Raw genomic sequence first — 23,010 nt, forward strand, 5'->3', positions numbered from 1 at the left:
GGGGCTTCCCTATGCAGTGACAGCCAGCCAGCAAAAATAGAGCAGCCAAGGCCAGTGTGAGTTGACAGACCAGAAGGGGTTCACCTAGAGGCATTGCTTGTGGCTTCTCACACACAGTCATACCCTTATGCCTGACCTGGCAACCAAGGCACCCAGTGCGCCCAGGTTTCTCCTTTTGGGGATGGGAGGCACCACTCAGTGTGGTGGCCCAGAGATAGAATGTCACCCAGCAGCATCATAGCACTATTCTGGGGCATGTGCTACACAGCCTGGCAATCTCTGCTGAGCTGGGCAGACACAGGGCAAGGGCACTGGTCCAGGGCCAGGAGTCAGGTCCTCAGTGCAGTCCCCACGCTGGTAGGAAGGAGGGGCAGGCAGCAATGAGCCCTGGTAGAGACAGAAAGATGAAGCATTCAGTGTGTTTCTCTAGGGTGTGTTCTGGGGGCAGGATTCACTTCAACAAGTCTTCCATAGCCCCACTGCATCTGTTTTCCCTTCCTGCCTCTCTCCCTGGCTATTCATCTTTCTTTTCATTTCAGGCTTTCTCTCATTTCAAGAAAGTTTACAAGGCTATTCTCTGCAGGTCTCAAGTCAGGGACTCATTAGGGCAATGCCACCACCAGCAGCTCAGAAGACAAATGTTGCATAGGTTTTAATTCAGAGAAAGGATTCCACAGACAGCTCCACATTGTCTAGACCAAAGGCTGTAAGGCCCCAGACAGGAGCCCATGAGGCTTGTAGGTAATGGTTAAAGGTAGACTCTATCTTCATAGCACTTAGTCTTGGCCACTGGGATAAATTCCTCTGCCTTGGAACTGGAGAGATGGCTAGGCAGTTAAGAGCATTTGCTGCTCTCACAGATAACCCTGGTTTGGTTTGGTTCCCAGCACCCACTTTGGGCATCTTACAACCAAGAGATCCAAATCCCCTCTTCTAGGACCAAATGCCCTCTTGTATGGGCACCAGGCTTGCACGTGATACATATACATACACTTGGGCACACACACATACCCATAAGATAAAAATAAATAAGTCTTCCATCATATATATTTAAATTCTTCAATCTCACTCTACTATTGAGTACATTTCAAATTATTAGATAATAATGAACTGAAAAAAATCACAATGAAAGTGGGTGTGGAGGTGCACTCTCTAATCCTAGCACTTGGGAGGTAGAGAATCAGGAGTTCATGGATGAGTTTAGCTACATGAAACTCAGTCTTAAAAAAAATCCACAATTACATTAAAATAGTCCCTGGGACCCAGCAGTCCTCTACCTTCATTTTCACTGGGTTGTAAAGTAGGGTTATATTCTAGGTACTGGCTTTGGTGATTGGAAGCACCATGGTGGTGATTATGCAGAGCGTAGAAGACAAGTTCCAGCCCAACATTTGTTTGAGTATGAGTTCCTGGACTTTGGGACAGATTGAATGAGGAGTTAAAGGAAGAGTACATTGCAGGGTCATGGCACCAAAACAACCTGATGTGCTGAGTGGAGATCAATGTGGGAAGGGGAAAAGGGCTGTGAACACCAGAATTACCAAGGGTAGTAGGCATGTTCATATGTGGCTCAAAGCAGAGGCCAGCTGGGCAGCCATTAAACTGGTGAACACTCACATGTGCACACATGAACACACTGAGACAGAAATACACAGATGCACACACGAGCATACAAGCATTGGGCATGAGCATGCATGAATATGTGCAAACATACATGAACACACATGCACAGAGAGAAACACACATGCACACAGACACAAATTAAGACATACACAAGTACACACAAATATATACACAAGCACATATACACATACAAGTCTATGTACGAAGACAGGAACACATGTGCATCATGTGCATAGAAACTCAGGTAAGCACACACTAATGATATGCAATGTATGCAGATATGTGCACATGAACATATATAAAACAAACATATAGCTACACAGGCATGCCCATTCATGCACTGCATAGAGAGAAACACACAAATAGACACATGAGCATGTAGAAGTACATACACAGATTACATAGTAATGTGTGTCATTGGGAACAGCTGTTCTATGAACAAAGTAGCTGCCAAGGAGTGGCCTTTGAGAGGCATGGGGCTAGAATAACGAATTTTTTTGAACACTAACTACAGATCAGGTGCCTTCTGCATTCAGTGGATCCCAGCTGGAGCCTAAGCCAAATCCACTGCTTAGGTTTAAACAAGTCAGATCTTGTAGAAGAGGCAGTTGGCCAGGTATCCTGGACCAGAGCCTAGATGGAAACAGGACCCCTAAGGAGAAAATCTCTCCTTGAAGGACCTGAGCAAAGGAGGTGAAGGCCCTGGAGTGGGGGCAGCAGGGCTGCTCTGAAAGTGTGGACCCAGGCTTTTCCCATGGTTTCCAGGTTCTTCTATGTACTCTGGGATCTCTTGGGAAAACAGAGACCATAGGAAGAGATAAAGATTCTATTCTGGACACATGAGGTAGAGCTCTTGTTTCCCCCTGGCTTCTGAGGACACACATACCTTGGGGACCCAGAGAATCCAAGCCTGATGCTGAATAGCCCCAGTGCCCACTGCACAAGGGGTGGCTAGGGAAGAGGGTAGTGCCCTAGATAGTGAGCTGTCCTTGCTCAAGAGGGGTGGTGTTTAAAGAGTCTTTGTGCATGTATGTCTGTATGCAACACACACACACACACACACACACACACACACACACACACACACACACACAATAGCTGACCAGAGCTTTCCAAAAGTCCCAAGTGTGGGATCTATTGAGGCTAAGCAGGCTGGGAGGTGGCAGGTATGCAGTGGACAATCCTTTGAAAGATGACTCTCCTTGGTAACTAAGTTGGGGTTTATGTGAGTATCCTGGGACTTGTGTGACAAATTATTGAAGCTGACAAAAACAGTATAATTTATTCTTTTGTGGTTCATGGGTCATGTTGGCATGATGGTTCTCCTTGATAAGGTCTAGGAGGACACATTATACCTCTTGCAGCTCCTGGTGACTCCTTGTCTTGTGGCTATTTCACTAATCCTCTGTTGTCCATGGTCTCTTCTATATGCATTGGAAATTTCTCTCTGCCTCTATCTTAGAAGGACACTATCATTGCACACAGGGTCTGCCTGAAGAACCAGAGAGCATCTCCTCAGCTCACCATCCTTCACTTAGTCACATCTGCAATGACCCTGTTTTCAAATAAAGCCCGTTCCAGCAGTGGCAATCAGCCAGAATGAGTCTTTGGGTTGCTGTCAACCTGCTCCAGGGCTGCAGATGGATGTTGATCCTGGAGCCTTGGAGAAGAGCTGTGGTGTCAGCCTGGAAAGAGTAGAGATGAAAGGGGGATAGGTCAGGGCCTACCAAAGGAACCAGGGCATCTGGGCCTGACCAACAAACTGCTATCCCAGAGGAGGTTGTGACAGCCACACCAAGTGGCAGATGGGAAATTGAACAAGCAGGGGACATGGCCTGGTGGCCAAGGGAAGCAAGGTAGGAAGCCACAGCGTCCATAGAGAGAGGGTGACTGGTGGTAGTGACAGAGTGGACTGAAGACTCAGGAAAATGAGAAGGGCTGGACACAAGGAGACCAGCGTGGATGGTGTCCAGCTGGCTGCTTCATGCAAATTTCTTAGGCTAAGGTGACCTTTTTTGAGGTTGCCCAGGAGTAGCCATGAACAGCACAGGAGAGGACCAAGATTAGGTCCTGGAGTGACAGATTCAGACACAGTAGGGTAAGGATAGGACCAAGAAGAAAGGAGGAAAAGGACAGGGAGGGAGCAGAGAGTCAGCCTAGTAGCTGTCCCCATCATGGACATCTGGATCTGGCTCCCTAAGGATTTCCAATGCAGGGAACTGGGACAGGGCTTTGTGTAAGAAAGAACTTTCTAGCAAAGGTCACTAATAGCTGGTTCCTCCCTCTTCTCACTCTGGACCCAGGGCCCTCAAGACTGGCACAGACAGACAGTGATGCCAGGGATCTCCCCACACTGTGAAAGGTCACAAAGGGGACCTAGTCTGGTGAGTTGAGGGAGGAAGGCCATAGCCCTCAGGACATGATCCTGTGCTTGCAGCTCCTCTACCTTCATTTGGCACCTCATTTCCTGACTTTCTCCACCTGGTATATCATACCCCCAAGCATCCACTTGTTTATGGAGAATGTGGGTGACAAAGAAGAGCAACTGGAAAGTGGCCAGATCTGATGCCTACAGCCCAGAGTTGCTCTTCAGAGAAGATGGGGCTGATTTCACTTTTAGTCCCCCTATTCTAGGCAATGGAAGTCATGGGGTGTGCCAGGGGCTCAAAAGTGCACCCAGTCCCTAAGGAATCAGCTGCTGATTCCAAGCATGTCCAAGTTCCAGGATAGCATTGGATTCTCTAGCAGAGCCAATGACACTGTGCTGGGGGTAGGGGAACCTCTCACTTGGAGGATAGCCACCTCTGTTGGAATAGAAAGAAAGGGTATATGGGAGGCAGTGTAGTGCGTGAGCAAAGGTGTGAACAGGAGTGTGAGGGGAAAGTGAGTGAGCATTAGTGTGGAAAGTAACTGTCTAAGTACCCATGTGTGAATACCTCTGTGTGTGTGTGTGTGTGTGTGTGTGTGTGTGTGTGTGTGTGTGAGAGAGAGAGAGAGAGAGAGAGAGAGAGAGAGAGAGAGAGAGAGAGAGATGACAGTATGTGACTTTGTGAATCAATAAGCATGTGTGGATGAATGTATGCAGGCTAGCTTATACAAGTGTGAGAGAATATGTGTAAGTGGCCTTCTGTGAGTGTGAGTAAGAATGTGTGATACATGTGTGTAAGAATGTAGGTAGGTATGGGTGAATATGTGAGTGGTGCTTAATGAGTGTAAGAGTATGGGGTGTGAGTGAGCATGTGTGTGAGTTGGATGAGCATGAGCATGAGGGTGTGTGGGTGAACATGTGAAAATATGTGTTGGATGAATGTGGAGTGGAGTAAGCTTACAAATATTCATGTTGGGTGATTGTAGTGTGGGTGAGCACTTGAATGTACATGTCAGGTGAGTGCGGGCTGAGGGTGAGCATATGAGTGTGCATGTTGGTGAATGTGGGTGGAATTAATATGAGAGTATGCAATTGACTGAATGTGGGATGGGCATGAGTATATTAGTGTACATGTTGGGTGGGTATGAATGAGTGTGTATGTTGAGTGAATGTGGGTAGGTGTGAATGAGTAAGTGTATATGTTGGGTGACTGTGGGGTGGGAGCAAGCACCTAGGTATACATGTTGGGTGAGTGTAGGTTGTAGGTAAGCATATGAATGTGCATGTTGGTGAATGTGAGTATGTTGGGTGAATGTGGGTTGGGATGAGCACATGAGTGTGCATTTTGGCAAATGTGAGTGGGTGTGAATGAGTGAGTGTGTATGTTGGGTGATTGTGTGAGTAAGCACGTGAATGAGCATATTGGGTGTGAGTGTAGGTGAGCAAGTGAGTGTGAATGTTGGGTGAGTGTGTGAGTAAGCACATGAATGAGCATATTGGGTATGAGTGTAGGTGAGCAAGTGAGTGTGAATATTGGGTTTGGGGTAGTTGTGAATGAGTGCTCATATTGGGTGAGTGTGGAGTGGCTGTGTGAGTATGCATGCTGGTGTGAAGTGAGTGTGAATGTATGAGTGCTCATGTTGCGTGAATGTGGGGTAGCTGTATGAGTGTGTATGTGAGTGTGCAAGTAGTCTGCCTGTACTGAGAAGTGCCAGTATTGGCCCTGACTTTCTAGGACACCAGATTTCATGGGCTTTTCCACAGAACTAGTTGCTTCCTGGAGGAGGGGCTGGCTATAGGGGTGTGACCTTCTCTGGCCCAACATGAGACCACAGCAGTGCCTTCCTGTACTTCAGATACGGTGGCAGCACCTCAAAAACTGCTTTCTCTGAACTCCATAACCATATTATGTCATCCCCAGTTAATGGTTCCCCCGTATCCCTTATCCCAACGATCTGAGTAGTCACTGTCTGCCACCCACTCCCTTTCAGTAGATACCATTGTATCCTCATCACCCATCCCAGCCTGGTGCATAGGCTCCCTTGGTGCCCTGTGTGTTCAGCCTTTTCCCTCTCTGTCTCCAGGAGCTCCAGCAAGTGAAGTGACCCCAAGGTTTGGCCCATAGCCTTCTCCTCAGCCCCTAACCCTGTTCACAGACCAAAGCAAGGTAGGATCTGGGGTCAGCTTCTGCTGTCCAAGCAGCTGGAAAGCTCAGTGCTACAAAGACTAGTGGCAAGTGCAGCTCCCTTCTGGAAGTCCAAGGGCACACAAGGGTGGCTGCCCTCATTGGTGTGCATGTGTTTTGGCGGGTGTATGTGGGTGTCTTCTCTAGGGTATCCCCTGTATCTGCCTCTGGGTGTTCACTTGTGTGCAGCATAGCCCACTTTGTCCTGGAAAATGGTGTTCACTTGATAACCTTTAGGGGTCACAGAGTGAAAATCTGTTATAAGCTCCAGCTTCCCTCTGGGAAAATGTGTTTGAATGCCTGCACTCCCATCGCTTACCAGACAGGACAACTACCAACCACAGGAGCCCACCAAGAGCCCAGAGACCCCAAGCTACAAATCAGCTCCAAACCCCAAGGGCAGAGAGGGTCTTGAGAGGTATGACAACCTGCTGCCCCAGTCACATGAGGGGGCTTTCTGCACCAGCAGCTTCTCAGCCCCCACTTTCTAACCACACCCACCACTATTCTGCCAGTGTCCTTGGAGGGCCATGCCAGGCTAGGAAGTGCTGGCATTCCCTAGCATCCTGGGAACAGAAGGGCGCACACCAGGCGCAAGGCTCAGAAGCACCTTGTCCCCAGAGCCTGTTCGCCAGTGCACTGCCCCTCCATCCGCTCCTCCTCCTCCTCCTCCTCCTCCTCCTCCTCCTCCTCCTCCGCCGCCGCCGCCGCCGCCGCCGCCGCCGCCGCTGCCGCCACCACCACCACCGCCACTGCCACTGCCACCGCCACCACCTCCGGCTCCCTCCCTCCCCCACCCCTTCCTCCCTCCCTCCGCGCTTAGAGCTGCGGCTGGAGTGGAGCGCGCAGCGTCGCCCGCCGCCGCTGGTGCGGAGCGTGGGGAGCACTGGGACACAGCCCTCGCCTGCCGCGGAGGGTCCTGCTCCGCACTGCTGGTCAGGCCGCCCGGTGCCCGGGCCTCTCCGTCCTTGGAGCTGATCGTTGCCCTCCGGGCGCCCTCCCGCAGCAACAGCAACAGCCAGAGCAGAGGCCGCGGTGGCGGCTGTGCCCATGCCGGGGTAAGTGGTGCCCAGGCGCACAGGCGGGAGCAGAAGGGGTGGGCGCGCTAGCAGGCGGGGGCGAGAGGGCGGCCCAGCAGGTGGCGCGGCGGCAGGTGGGGGTAAGCAGGATCCCGCCCAAGGCACCTGCTCCCTAAGGGCCGGGCCTGCGTGTCCTTGCGGCAACACGGGTGCGTGTCACCCCGGAGCCTCAGAGATGGTGGGGAGCACCCCGCACCCGCACCTTGCACCCCGCATCCCATGCGCACGCGCATCTGTGTCTAGGGAACAAGGCCGCTGGGGACTGTGGGCTGGGGCTCCAAGCAGGCATAGCCCAGGGGTGCCAGGCCTGAGCCAAGAGTCTAGCCCCTGCCCACACACCTTCCCAGGGCTTCAAGGCAACCCCTCCCCCGCCTCCTCGTACTGTGTCATCCTCCCCCTCACATGTTCCTACACTGTTCCCTGCACGCCCACATAGCTGCCCAGCTGACCCTGCCGCTGGCATGGACAGTGCCACGGGCAAGTGAAGTGGCAGAGCCACACTTGAACAAGTCCTTCATCTCTGCCAACAGCTCCTCTCCTCACCTGTGTGACCTTGGCCAGAGGGTTTCTGTGATGGGGAGCCTCAGTGTTCTTGGGACTGAAGGCTCCAGCTCTGCTATTCTGGGATGTGGAGCCACTGGCAACATCTCTGGAGCCCAGGAAGACCGGCTCCTCTCTCTATGACCCGCTCTCCCTATCCTGTGAGCCACTATGGGGCTTAGTGACTCAGCCAACAGGGGAGAGGCAGAAGGCAGGGTCAGGGGTCAGGGTCCTGGTGCCTCACCTAGGCAGAACAGACAGGCAGCAACTCCTAGACTGGGAGCTCTGGCACGCCTCTGTCATTCTCTTGCTGCAAGGTAGGCAGGGCCAGGATCTCCCACTCCTCACTGAATGTTTGCCACTCCAAGGCCAGACCCCAAATAAGGCTACTACTTCTTTCACAGATGGGGCCTTGGGTTTCTGACCTAAAGTGGGTGCTACATGATCAAGTCCCCACCCCAGTCTCCCCTAGCTCTCTACAAGGAGTTTGGCACCAGCCTGGCAAATGCCACCTGCATATACACCACCACCCATAGTTCTGGGCTCTGGATCTCTGCCCTTGTCCCTCCTAGTATGTGACCATTTAAAGCAAAGGTTTGATTCCTAATCTACATGACTTCCCAGGTGCCTGGCACAGGTTTGGCAAAGTGGGCACTTGTTTTTTGTGTGGCACATTCATGACCTTGATTCTGCTGGATCTATAGACTCACTAACAAGATGCAAAGTCTTGACCTCTGTCCCCATTTCACAGACAGGATCATTGAGGCTCCAGGAGGGTAGAGACTTGGCAGTACACTGAGGGCATAGATGGAGGTCCCTTTTTGTTTGAGCAGATAGCTGGGGATGCTCCTGTATATCTATGGGGTGTGTGTGTATGAATAATGCCATATCATCCCCCTTCCTGAGCTCCTCCTCCTGCATCCACACATGGTTCTAAGCAGGTTACTGGACCCCCTGGTGGAGCCTTCTATCAACCATATTCATAAACTGATGTGTTTACACCCACCACCACCACCCTTCATAGACAAGGAAACTAAGGCTTCCTGGCTTGGAAAGGGGAGCCTGGAGGAGTGGTCTTAGAGTCTGCCAAGTTCCATTGGGGCCAAGATTAGGCCTAGCAGAGGAGCCAAGGGTAAAGCTGACCCCTCAAGTCTTCACCAGAACAGCTAGCTGGTCAGTCGGAAGGAACTGGGCACTTGTGGTCCTGGGGCATCGATTGCCTGCCACTAGCCTCAAGGCGGGAGAGGGCCAAGGGCACAGGCAGTCTTGATCAGCTCCATCTGGTCCAATCCCAGCCCTGCCAGGTGGTTTGAGGGGAGGGCAGCCATGCTCTGGCACAGAGGAGGTGAGGCAGGCAGATGGGAGTAGGTCGGGCGTGGGAGGGGGTTCTGCACAAAGCCAGAAGGAGAGCCAGTCCTCAGGGAAGGGAGCCCCCAAGGCTGGGAGTATGCTTGGAAGAATGCCAGCCTCAGCATAGGGAATGCCACTATGAACCCCTGGGGGCAACCAGGGGCACCAGCAGCCTATGGCAGACACCTATCTTTGTCCCTAATGACAGGAGCTCTAGGGTATGGTGCCAGCTTTATGTCTGATGGTTTCTGTGACCTTGGCTGAGTCCCTTTCCTTATCTAAATCTGAGGAGCAGGATGCACCTTGCAGGTCCTGTACTGATATTTCAGGATTCCTAGCTGGAGATGCTAGGTTGAAACATTCGAGAGAGCAGAAGAGCTGAAAAGTTAGCCAGTGAGTGAAACTAGTCAGTGAGCAGGAGAGGTCAGTCTGTGGATCACTGCACAGTATTCCAATCTGGCCCAGCCTGCCAGAGAGATATCCAAAGGGGGCTTTAATGAGCTATCAAAGCCCCTCTGAGCATGGCTGCTATGAGATGAGCTTAGCTGGATTCTTGGAGCTAATGCAGCCAGGTCCAGCTTCCTCCAGCCATTTGCCCTGATCCCTTCCACCTCCCAGAGCAAGTTGGTGTACTGTATATAACCCTTCTGATTTTATATTGGTGGAGACTGTGATTCAGAAATGGTTACTGTCTCCATCCTAGGTTACTAGCAAATCAAATAGCAATAATGATAACACTAACAATGGGAGTCACCTTGTGCCAGATACTGTCCCGAGTGCTCCACAGACATCCTTTGCCCTGCCCTTCATTGAAATAATAACTGAATAAAGCAAGTGCTGTTATTATCTATAGTTGACAGATTATCAGACTGAGGCCCAGAGAAGTTAGGTAACTTGCTCAAGGTCACATAGCCAGAGGATGGCAAAACCACCTGTTATGATGTCTCCAGAAGTTTCTTCCATTGTCTCTAGAAGTATGTGTTGAACTTTACTGAGGAGAGCACTGAGTATTTGAGCTGACTGTCTGGGGAACACTTCTGGGTAGAGCTAAAGATTCTTAGGAACATTCTGCAGCTCAGAAGCTGAGATATTGGTGTCCCCACCCATGTCCCCACTGAGAAAAAAGGATAAAAGGTGATTTCTACCTATCCAAAGCACATGGAGAATGATTCACTTTCAATAAATTATCTATGTGATGGCTTCAGGGACACCCATGAAGAAGAGCAGATAATGAATGGAGACCTGGACTGTGGCACCAAAGCCCCCCTGAAGACCCTTCAGTGCCATCTCTGACTTCAGAGTGATCCCTAGCTGTACCCCAGGCTGGCCATGGGAAATGAAGACCTGCAATGTACAGATGGTTCCTCCTTGTCCCCTGTCATTTCCCAGCTCCTCACTGTAGCCCTCCTCCCTGGCCTGATTGGGCCAGTGTAAGCCAGGCCAACAGTGCCCAGCTGGATAGCCCTCTCCTGCTGGGGTACCTTCTGTTGGGTGGACAGTGCTGGCAGCAGGCCTGGGAGAAGCCTGGGGAGAAAGGTCTGAGACACACATCACCAGAACAGAGAGAAGGAGGTTCTCAGATGTAGAGGAATTTGGGCATCTGAGACTGTGCCAAGGTTGGGAGGGGAACAAGTCCAAGGTCACATGGCTGAGTAGATGACAAAACTGAACTAGAGCTACATGGTTCAGGCAGACTTCTTAAGGCTAGCAAGTAGACTCTCTTGGAGCCCAAAAGGTTTCCAGAGACTTGTGCCCAAACCAAAGGTGTTTAAATGGGAGATACTGTCATTTACCTCAAACTTTGCTTTTTCTTTTTAAATATTTATTTCTTTTATTTTATTTGTATGTGTGTATGCCTGAGTGTATATATGTGCATCATGTGGGTGCATACCATGTACATGCAGGAGCCCGTGGAGATCGGAAGGGACATCAGATCCTCCAAAACTATAGTTACAGGCAGTTGCAAACCACCATGTGGGTGCTGGGAACCAAACCGGGTCCCCTGCAAGAGCACTAAGTGCTCTTAAGCACTGAGCCATCTGTCCAAGCCTGAAGTGTGCCTTTTCCAAAGGGATATAGAACCCACTGTTCTTGGTTCTCCCAGGAAATGGACAACCATTCCTTCAAATGAATTCTTTCATGAGCCACAGTCTTGAGACACTTTCTAAACCAACACTGATGTGCCAGTTATTAGCCACAAGTGGCAATTTAATTAAAGTAAAATTACAAGGCCCCATCTTTTGTTGCACTGAATGTGTTACAAGTACTTAGTAGCCATGTATGGCTGCTGGCTTCCCTATTAGATGAGGAATGTAAATGTTCCCATTGCTGTCCAAAGGTACCATCTCAGTTTGTATGCAGACCTAAGTCCTGACACGGGTCCTGAAGCCATCTGTATGGCACTTCCCTGTGGCATTCAAGCTACTAGTAGCCCAACTATGGCTCAGGCTTTCCCAGAAAACCTACCAGAAATGAAGCCTTGGGGGAGTTCTGGGCACTGATGAACATTTGAGGAAGTGTTCTTTGATTAGCTAGGCTCTGATCAGAGGGCTTAACAACTGAGGACACAAGGTGCCAGGATGAATGTATTCTATTGTTGAGATGTGTCCAGCCATGCCAGGGGCCACATCTTATTGGTGTGATGGCCCTTGGGGACTCTGTTCCATAATCATTCAACCATATTTGTAGTGACCCTTGTGCCCTGTGTCTGCTTCTGTGAGAGCAGTGAGGAAAGCAAATGTGCTTCCCACCCTCACATAGCAAATGTGCTTCACTGTGTTCATCAAAGAATATACCGCCACCAAAGCACCCAGCTGGATGGATCCAGCAGCTTTGGTGGAGGCTGTGAGGCCAGGCTGCATGTCTCAGAGCTCAGCCCCCAGCTTCACCCCTGCCCTGCCCATCCTGGCTAAGCAACTCAGACTAAGCTAGACAGCCTGAGCTCCAGCTTCTCAGGAGCCACATGGGGCTGGTGCTTGCTAGATTGGTCATAGAAACTAGAGACTATCTAGTCATTCCAACACGCTCAGCAAGTTGCCACTCAAAGTCCCTACACAGATCCTGAGCCACTCTCTCCTGATTCCTTGAAAGGGAGTAATGGAAGCAGATGTGGACACTCCAGATCAGCTCATTTATGCCTTGAAAAGTTCATTAGGGCCAGAGTGGTGCTTCATAAGGACCAGTTCAGATCTATCTGGGAGGGGTGGAATAATTATGCCAGGCATCCTGCTGACTCCAGGGGCCCTTACACACCCAAATTGGAGTCAGCACCAAATCCTAACACTACAAGATCCTGATAGTCCTCATTAATCTCCACCATGTACTCAAGGCACCCTTGCATTTGGTAGCTGGGAGGAGGAGTCAGGACTGGGAAGACACAGCTCAGCGGCCCGGGAAGCTCTGTATAAATGGGTAAGGTGTTGTCTGTTTTTTTTTTTTTTTTTAACAACATTTATGTAGTCGAAAGATTTCCTGTGTCCCGCCAGGGCCACAGTCGGGACAAATACATACTTATGTAGAGGAATATAATAATGGAAGATACTTAAAGGAAAGATGGGGGTAGGGGTGTAACTCAGCACCCAAAAAGAAAGGCAAAGGCAGAGGAGATGCCATTCCACCATCCAGGAAGCACACAGGTAAAGCCACAGAATATGTGGTGACATCTAGATTAATAGAAATGGGCTGAGTTTAGTTATAAGAGCTAGCTAGCAAGAAGCTTGAGCCATAGGCCATGGCCATACAGTTTGTAATTAATATAAGTCTCTGTGTGTTTATTTGGGTCCGAGCAGCTGCAGGACTGGGCAGGATACAGGAAAACTTCCAGCTACATTTACGTTCCTCCTATTTAAAAAACTAATGCTTTGCTGGGTGGTGGTGGCTCACACCTTTGATCCCAGCACTCAGGAGGCAGAGCCAGGCAAATCTCTGTGAGTTCAAGGCCAGCCTGGTCTACAGATCGAGATCCAGGATACACACCAGAACTACACAGAGAAGCCCTGTCTCAAAAAACCAAAAAAACAAAGAACAAAAAAAAACTAATGCTTTATAGACATACTCTTTTTTTACTATTAGAAAAATAAAACACAAAAAAGTCTAAGATGTAGGAAGCTCCTCTTTACTTCATCCTATCACCAAAGTGTAAGCCAGTTTTCCATTCTATTGGACTTATTTCTGCTCTCTTTTCTTTGCATAAACTATTTATTTTCACATTACTGTAATTAAACCATGAGCTCAATTGTGTGATCTATTTTTTACTTCACATAAGCATTTCTTATTAATATAATCCCTTCCTAAATTAACTTTTTTTCCAAAATGAACATAGTTTACTTTGTTAAGGTACTTACCACAAAAACGTCATCCTTGAACTGTGCCACAAAGAAACTGCAAATAATCATTCACTCATTTGACAGTTATTTATCAGGCATACTGATTTATCAGGGAAGTCCTCAGTAATTACAATTTTTAATGGCTAAATAGTATTCTCTCAAGAGATTGTAATTCACTTAATTATTTGGCTATTTTTGGAAATCTAGGCAGCTGGATTTGTTTCACTCTTTTGCATGAGACTCTACTAAGTATCTTGGGACAGAACACTCACTCTGTCCTGAGGAGAGAGAGGACCCAGACAAGAGTGCAGCCTGCCAAGTGGCTCTCCAGAAGGGCTTCTGAATGTGCCAGAAGGGCTTACTCGCTGTGGCCTTGCCAGCTTTAGGTATTCCAGTCAAACAAACTGCCATAGGTATCTAGGTCAGAAAACATCTACTTTGCTTTGTCTTCAATTAATTGCCATTGAGGGTGAACATTTCTACAAGTTTCTAAATTGGATCTATTTTGTTTTTAGTAAAATATCTGGTAAATATTTTCCACTTTGCAGAGTGCATGGTCTCTATCCCAGCTACCATGCTCTTTATGGAAGTACAAATATAGACACAGACCATATGAAAATGAATGGGTATGGCAATGTGCTAATAAAACTTTATTCACAAACACATATTGCTGGATTTGGCCCTTGAGCCGTAGTTACTGAACCTCATTTAATTAAAAAGAAATTCATTTCCACAACTATGAGGTGAGAAAGCATTGTGTCCCCTCAGCCAGGTTGCTGGCCACAGGTCCCCATTCCTTTATCAAGTCCCTTGTTCCTTGGAGAATTTATACTGGATCTTTCATCTTCCCCTCAAAATACGCCCCCCCCCCATTGACATGCCTGCTGGTATCATTGGAGTTCCTGGACAGCAAAATTACAAACAGAGCTTCCAGACTAAACAAACAGGAAAGGATGGAGGGAATCAAGGAAAAGGAGAGATGGAGAAGGCTCTGTGACCATTTCATTCCAGCTGATGAATGTTGGCCACTGGCCTCTTTGTTTCTCTGAATAAAAAGTATTTGAGAATGAGCCATCCTATTTTCCCTTTGTGAACTCACTTTGGAACTTTGTTAGTCCCTGGACTATCCCAGAACTCAGAATTATTTGCACTCTGGTATTTTGACATGAGCCAGACCCAGGTTATGTGTTGAGATTGATTTGATACTGCTGAACCAAAGTTTGCATGGATGGATGGCCAGGGCCATGATAGTGGCATGGGACATGACAGAGAAGGGAGAGGTTCTTGCTCCAGCTTAAGCCAGCACTGCTGAAACCATTTGATGTTTTCAGAGCACTGTTCTGTTTCCATGGCAGAGCTAGGGTTCTATGTCACATCTCAGGCCTCAAACTTTCTGTTCAGGCACAAGGGTCCTTTCCTATCCCCATGGGCTTCATTTCTCCCAGTAGATTTGGGACCACACACACTACATCTTGGCTTGGAGTCACAGGTCTGGAAGGGATGACTGTGGCCTAGGAACAGCTGGTCCAGGGTTATCGATACCTGGGGACTTCCAGGAGGGAGGCTGCCACTAGGAATGGGAACCTAGTGCAGAAAACAAGGGAAGGAGGCATATATGGCACATGGACAGAACAACTCTGTCCTCAGCACTTGTCTCACACAATCTAGTCTCCCTTGTGGCCCATGACTCATTGGCCCCCAACTCAATGAACATTGGCTGGACCTTTGTTTGGAAAAGGCCCTACCTATCCTGGGGAGAAGAGCAAGAAGAGCCACCACATTCTATTCTTTGGGTCCAAGGAGGAGAGAGGGCTGGCCTGGGGGTGGCTGCTTAGAATCTTTGGACTGATGGTCCATGGGAGGGCCATTGGGCTGTCTGAGCATGTGAGTCCAGGCATGGTCAGAACTCTTGGGCTACTGGCTGTCTCCTGTGTTCCCTGATACCCTTCCATAGAGGAAGCACAACCATAACATCATTGGGATCACCTTAGGGGAGGAGTGGGAGAAACTCTACATGTCTACCTCCCAGGGAGAAGCCTTGCCTCACTACCTATCACTGCCTCTCCCAGCTCTCAGTCTCACAAGGCATCTATTCATGAGCATCTACAGGGCAAGTGGGAGAACCTAGAGGAGGGTCTGGGTTGGGCCCCTGATGGCCTCTGTGGCCTGCTAAGGGGGTGCACTTGGACCCCTGACTTAGTGTTCATGTGCCCTGATGTGAAGGGGCCTCTTCAGGACCCAGCCCCTCCCAGGCCACCCCATGGACACTGCATGACCTTTGTGGTGCAAAGCTCAGTCCATGTGATCCCGGTGGCAGCCAGGCCCTGGGGGACCTTCAGGTCCTGCCATCATAGCCATTTGGGGTTGGTAAGGATGCTGGAGCTGTGCCTAGCAGCATTTTAGGTGACCCTCCCTGAGCTGTAATTTCGGAGGTGTCCTTTCTTGGGGCCACCATGGGTCACTAGCCTTTTCTTCCTTTGTTACTGCATTTGACAACAGGCAGCAGTTTTGGACAACCTGGGGAACGGATACTGAGACCTGAGTGTGCTGAGCCTTTGCCTCTAGGTCAGAGAGATAGCAGTAACAGTTGATTCCCATCTCTAGTCTTTTCTATCCCCAGTACCCTTGCCCTCTTCTCTGCTAAGAATATCATGGTCAAGAATTTTTCAAAGGGAAGAAAAGTAGGTTTGAGACCCCTGTGGCCTCAGAACTCCACACAGTGACAAGCCCATTTCTTTACAGCTCCTTTTCCACATGGGATTGGTCCTCTGGGTGAGTAAGCTAAGTAACAAAAGTGACCTAAAGAGATTACTTTATGAGCATTTGGGACCCCTACACCTCCAACTCCTGACCTTGACAGCAGTGAATTCCTCTTACCCCTGCCTCTGCCGTTGGCCAAGGACTTTAACCTGCTTCCAGAAACAAACCCCCCACACATGCATGTCCTTGTAGTCCTCTTATCTAGTCCCTGCTTGTCCTGGCTGGAAGGACTCAGCCTGGCCTGTAGCCCCAATGGCTTCCAGCTGTCTATAATTTCCTTAATTACCTGTTTAGACCTTGGCTATTTCCGGTTGTTAGGATGACTCTGGCATTGGACTGGTACCACAGTAGCCAGAAGAGCTGGGAGACTTGGGTGTCCTTCCTTCCAGCAGGGAGTTTTCTGGATATGAAGGGCTGGAGGATTAGAACCTGCTGCCTCCTGGGTAGGAGGCTTTCACAGAGGCTAGCCATGGTGGCTTTTGGTCTCCTTACCTCTCTAGAGACCACAGGGTGGCCCAGCTGTCTGTGCCTCAGAGCAGGAGGGAAGTGAGGGCCTGCGTGTGCAAGAAGCATGTGGGGGCGGGGCGCGGGCCTGACTTGGCTCCTGCTGCAATGCAGCTCTCTGCCCGCACAGCTCGCTGTAATTGGATAATTAGTGTCATTATGCTTCCTGCCCATCGGCTTCTCCAGCTCCTGCTCCCTAGCTCTCTCCTTTTTCGGCTTCTGCCTTCTCTGGCAGAAAACAAATGACTGTCCCCTTTCTCCATGTAGAGTCATGACCCCAGTAACCATACTGCATGGCCCCAGCCAGAAGGGAGTTTCTAACTTCCCTTTGTAACTCAGGGCCATGCAGCACTGTAAGAACCACTTGTGTGGGCATGTTGACTCATCCCACAAAAATATTCTAGGGACCCCAGAGCCATGTGGGATCCAAGCAGGCCTAGGGATGGCCCCTAAAATGGAAAACATCCTGGGAGGCCCCACCCTGAGGCCAAGCAGAATGTTCTGGCTTCAGCAGTGGAGCTTGGTCCTGACCTTTGAACTCTGGGGTCTGGCTGATATCAGCTTCAGGATAGACAAAGGTAAAAGGTTTAGGAAAGACATGTGAAGCAGAACTGACAGACTGAACAAAGAGCCTTGCCCTGCCTTATTTTCCCTGGCCTAATGGTCAGGGGGAAGCCTCCAGAGAAACAGATCAAGCCCCATGAAGATCTGCACTGGGTGCATACCAACTCGGCAAGGAAAAATGAAGTCCTGTTTCCAGATAGGCTGAATGATTCTGCAGCCAGTGCTTGAGCTGCACAAGGACACAACCTATCCAGCCACTTTATTAACTCTTTGAATTGGTTCTAATCAGGTGTCCATTGCTTTCTTGGATGTTCTGGGCAGTCACTTAGCAGAAGAGCCATACAGAATCTGAAGCCAGATTACTCAAGTTTACATCAGCCTCTACTCCTTGCTGGCAATATGACTCTGAATAAGCACCTCAATCTCTATTCCTTAGATGCCACAATAGGCATCCTCATCCCTTGACATAGAGCCTCACTGTGCAGAGCAATCATAATCATTCACACAATGCCTTGGTACACAGTACTCAACACGGCCCACTGGCTTGGCTTGCATATGACAGGACTGACCTTTTCTCTTTCTTATGGTCCTGTCTTCTCCCTCTGCTTTGACTAGAACATCTAGGACAGTGTCAAATAATACAGGTGAGAGGGAGCCAGGCTACAGATGATCATATGCTACAGGGAACCCATGAAAGTGTGAGATTTGGCAGATCCTGAAAAGTTTGGAAAGCCTCCTAACTCCCCATAACCAGGCCTGAATTGGGCACATAGTAAAGGTGGAGGCTCTAGTTCTTCCCTCTGCATCTCCAATTTCTTTAGGTTGTGGGGTTATCCTCTTTAGTGAAGGTCAGGAATATTAGCAGCTTTGTCAGCAAAGAAGTTAACTCCTGGCTCACACAGAAGTCTAGCTGCACAATCTGTGTCTGCTGTGATGGCTTTTTAGTATATAGGGATGTGGGCTCCTATATGATACACATAGATTCATGCGCAAGATGACACAAGATATCTGTTACCACCCAATCCTCACATCAGCATTTCAGCCAGCAGGCAGAAGAAGAGCAGGGAAGAACATGTTCCTTCTCTTTCACGCCTCAACTTGAACCTTGAAGTTGTCCCAGTCACTTCTGTTTATATTCAATTGGCCAAAGTGTACTTACATGGTCATATGTAGCTGTAAGAGAGTCAAAATATACAGTCATGGACTGGACAGCAAGACATCTAGCTAGCAAAATATCATATAGTCTCTTCCAGAACATTCTAGGGGTTCATTAGCACTTCCCAAAGCCATTTTTGGCACTAGGGGTTGAACTCTGGGCCTCATGATGGCTAAGTAAGAGTTCTACCGTGAACCTGTGTTCCCAGCTGTCTTAGTTAGGGTTCCTATTGCTGTGACAAGACACCATGACCATGACAACTTTTATAAAGGAAAACATTTAATTGGGGTGGCTTACAGTTTCAGAGGTTTAGTCCATTATCATCATGGTGCAACATGGTGGTGTGCAGGCAGACATGGTGCTAGTGCTAAGAGTCATACAGTTTGATCCAAAGGCATCAGGAAGTGAACTGAGACACTGGGCATATCTTGAGCATATATGAGACATCAAAGCCCACCTCCACAATGACACACTTCCCCCCCCCAAAGGCCACACCTACTCCAACAAAATCATACCTCCTAATAGTGCCACTCCCTTTGGGGGCCGTTTTCAAACCACTACACCAGCCTTCTTTTTATTATTTTTTTTATTTTGAGACAGAGTCCCATTAAGTTACCCAGGCTGGCCTTAAATTCATTCTACAGCACAGTCAGGCCTTGAACTTTCAATCCTCCCATCTCAGCCTGCTACATATCTGAAATCACAAGTCTTGACCACCAAGATCTGCTTCCAAAGGCATATTTTGTAAACAGAATTCACCCATCTTGAGGCCAGGCTTTCCCCAAGTGATTAGATCATTGCTTCTGACGATGGACTGGGCTTGCTGCTCCCAAGGAAGCTCTGCCAGTAGCTACAAGAAAGGGACTACATGCTTGCTTCAACCATTTCCAATCAGAAGAGCAAGTTGGGGCATAACAGTGGCAGACCACTGGTTTAGAATTCTTGGACCAGGGGGTCTTCCCCTAGCACCACAAGACAGAAACAAAAGTGGTCCAAGAAGGTGGGCAATAATGGTAGCAGCAGCCAGCAAGTAGCAGGGATGGGGACAAAGAAACTGTGGGATGTTAGTAGGGCACATGGGGAAAGGGCTACTTAGGTTGACATTTCCCTAAGGGGGTTCTCCCTAAAAGCTCATTTCCACATCAGCAGAATGGATCACTGATTTGACCTGCCCAGGGGTGAGACAATATGACTTAGGACACCACAGCAGACCATTCAGGCTTCCTGTCTACCACCTTGGACACAAATGAGAAAAGTGGCTGGTTGGGTTTATTTCCTTTTGGCATTATAGAACACACACACACACACACACACACACACACACACACACACACACCACAAAACAGGACATCTCCACCATTAGAGCCGAAAGACTTGAAAGCATGCCCCATATCCTCACTGCTGTACCACCATCAATACCATCAATCTCCAGAACTTGATCATTGTCCTAAGCTTTAGCTCAGCCCTACTAAACACCAGCTCCTCATCCTCCTCCCCAGTCCTCAGCACCCATTATCCTACTGCCTGTCTCTATAAGGCTGGTGACTCTCAAGACCTCCCAGAAGTGAATCCAGACAGGCTCTGTCCTTTTATGTCAACCACATTATAGCATGTGTGGTAATTACCTGACTGATGTTCCATTATATGCAAATGGAGACACACCCAATCTGTTTGTTCAGTCGTCCATCTATAGACATTGGGCTGTTTCCACTTTTTGGCTACAGTGAGTAATGTTTTTGCAGACAGGGCTATACAAGTCTCTGTGGGTCTCTGCCTCCTACTCTTAGGAGATGAAGAGCTGCTGTAATATGATGCTGAATTTTTTTTCAGAAACTGCCATGCTGTACTGCATTGTGGTTGCAGTATCTATCATTCTGTCCTGAGGCCTCTTTAGACTAGAGAGCTTGGGGCACTCCCAGAACCTCTGAAAGCAGACAAATATGTAGTCACAAACTTGGCTTGGCATGGGATGCTCTTGAGGAGTATTAGATTGGGTGGAGGTCCCAAACTCCCTTTTGGAGTAGGCAGTTCTCCAGGTAGGGAAGGCCGTGCACATCTTGCCTGGGCTGCCCTAGGTGAGACTAAAGTGACTGGCCATCAGTTTGAGGTTGACCTACCCACAAGCAAGGGTAAAATTAAGCAATGTCTGGATCCCTACCAACCCCATGATTCTGGATGTGGGTTTTTCTGGGATCTATATTCCTTGGCTGGATCCTCAACAGGGACTTCTACTTTTCCTATGTGCCTCTGTCTTTCTGTAGAATGAGCGGGGTCCCCATTGCCAAGCTGAAAGTCACCAGCCATTCTCCAGGTGGCCTTGGTAGATTTGCTTGCAAGGGCAGAACTTCAGGCAGGTGGATGAGTGAGCAAGGAGGGGGGTACCATGGTGACAGTTGACCCTCTTCTGTTGTTATTGTTTTTCGCCCAAAGCTGTTCTGGGCTTAGAGCTATTCTGCAGCAGTGGCAGAAACAGCAGAGTGTGCACAGATTGTACCAGGAATAGGGGGAGGACAGAATGTAGTGGGGGGAGGCTGTCCCTTTAAATCTGTTTTCTCGGTTTTATTTCTTTCTCTTTTCCCATCCTCCTCTCTCTACCAGCAAAAGTGGTGGGGCTGTGAGGGCCCAAGAGCTGCAGTGACAGTGTCTCTGAAATATTAATGAGGCTGTTCTCTGCCTGGTTCCTTCCCTCCCCCTCTCTGGCTGCATGCATGCCTTGTCCTTGGGTGGTCACCAAGGTGCATCAAACAGAGGGGTGGGGCAGAAGTGGACAAGAAGACAAGAGCCCTGTGCTGAGAGGGAAGATGTGGAAAATCAAGGATTAAAGCGCCACCCCCAGGGCCCCAAGGCAAGCCTATATCTGCCTCATCATGTTAGACCCAAGAGTGGACAGCCAGCTGACTTACAAGATTCCCTCCTCCCAGACCTTCTCCCCACCTGCTGCCTAGCTGGGCCCCAGGCTCCACCCAGTGTGCAAGTGTGACTGGGATGTCTGACTATAAGGCAGGGGTTAGGCCTCTGCTCCTGCTCTTGGATTGGATCTCTTTTCTCCACTACAAGGGCAGGCTGGTGTTTTCCAGGTGCCTGGAGATAGAGAGAGGCCAGCACCTATTAATTCAAGAAACCCCCTGTGAGTCACACTGCTGAGCCCTAGTCATATCTGGAAGAAGAGTCCTAACTTGGTGAGTCCATAGGGAGATACTAGTGGGTGGTGAGGGGGCCCAAGGTAGAAGCATGTACCAGATCAGCCCAGGCTTCTACCTCCTGCCCATCCAGATGGACTGATGCCTTAAGTCCCGGACCTGGCTCTAGCACCAGAACATTGGCAAGCCCAGGTGCCATATACTTGATTTATGTAAGGGGACTGTTCTTATCACTCAGGGCCCAGAAACTAGGAAACAACTTGGGACTGGGACTTTTTGGCCTGCAGCTGGTGCTGGTATCCAGCTGTATCTACCCTAGGAACAGTGGCAGCACTTGGTGGCTAGATGACCCATCACTAGTATGGGACATGTGTCCCCACAGACTTGTCTGGTGCTAGATGAGGACAGCCCTGAACTGTTTCTAACCTGATTTTAATGCTTTTTTTTTTTTAGTTCTGACGTGGGAGATGGCAGTGGACTTTGCTCTCTTTTCCTAGACCCTTCTGAACATGAGGCTGTGAAACCCCACAGAACAAGTAGACCAAAGGGTTCCATCTGAACCTGCTAAGGAAGCTGCTCAGGGTAGCAACAAGGTGTCCTAGTGTGGGTGGCTGGGACTCACCTCCAGCCATCAAACAAGCACTTGATGCCTGAGGTCTCTGGTCCCAACTGAGCCCTAATTCCCCCTTTGTGAAACAGGTATTGTGCATAGTGAGCTGCAGCAAGGGTTGGTGGATATTATAGGTATTGTTATCCCATGGACATTGACAACTCAAAGTTCATTGTTAAGAGTGGTGTCACTAGAGGAAGCCTAGAAGCAGAGGAGCCTTCCCTCAGAAACTGCACAGCTTCCTGAAGGGCACGGGCTGTCTAGGGTCAGGGGAACCACACACATATTAAATTGAAGGAGCTGGCAGAGAACCCACTTAAGGTGGTGTGTGTGAGAGAGAGAGGGGGTGGGAGGAGAAGGAGAGAGGAAGAGAGAGAGAGAGAGAGAGAGAGAGAGAGAGAGAGAGAGAGAGAGAGAGAGAGAGAGAGAGATACCAGGAAGGAAGAGCCTTGGTTTTATGATCAAGCAGATTTGAGTCACTGGAAGAGTGGGTTCTCCATTTGTATCTGAAGGGATTAAAGTGTCCAGGCCCCACTAGAGGGAAGAGTCCAGAAGGCATCTGTATGATGGATCTGGACTTGTGCTGTCTTCAACACCCCTGCTATCTTCTGAGGTAGCAACCTATTGACAGTCATGCTATGAGGGTGAGCCAAGCCAGGGAACCCAATACAGGTTTCTGCTCTCTCTCTACCCCATGATGTTGGCCAATTTGTGCCAAGATGGAGCAAATGCTAGAAAGTTCAAGTGCCCCTCGGAGGAGTTTCTCAATTCAATTAAGCCAATTAAGGTCTAAAAGATAAAAGAGC

General features: G+C 49.1%; 1 protein-coding gene across 1 annotated transcript in view; it reads left to right on the forward strand.

Annotated features, from left to right (window-relative positions):
• The first annotated feature begins 7,027 nt into the window (after nt 1-7,027).
• Atp2b3 (ATPase plasma membrane Ca2+ transporting 3) overlaps nt 7,028-23,010 on the forward strand; it is a 70,766-nt gene continuing 54,783 nt past the window's right edge. The window contains exon 1 of the mRNA XM_059251261.1: nt 7,028-7,234. The gene's annotated coding sequence lies outside the window, so the exon portion shown is untranslated. The remainder of the gene's footprint in view (nt 7,235-23,010) is intronic.

This window comes from Peromyscus eremicus, chromosome X (genome assembly GCF_949786415.1).
Source record: "Peromyscus eremicus chromosome X, PerEre_H2_v1, whole genome shotgun sequence".
NCBI lineage: Eukaryota > Metazoa > Chordata > Mammalia > Rodentia > Cricetidae > Peromyscus > Peromyscus eremicus.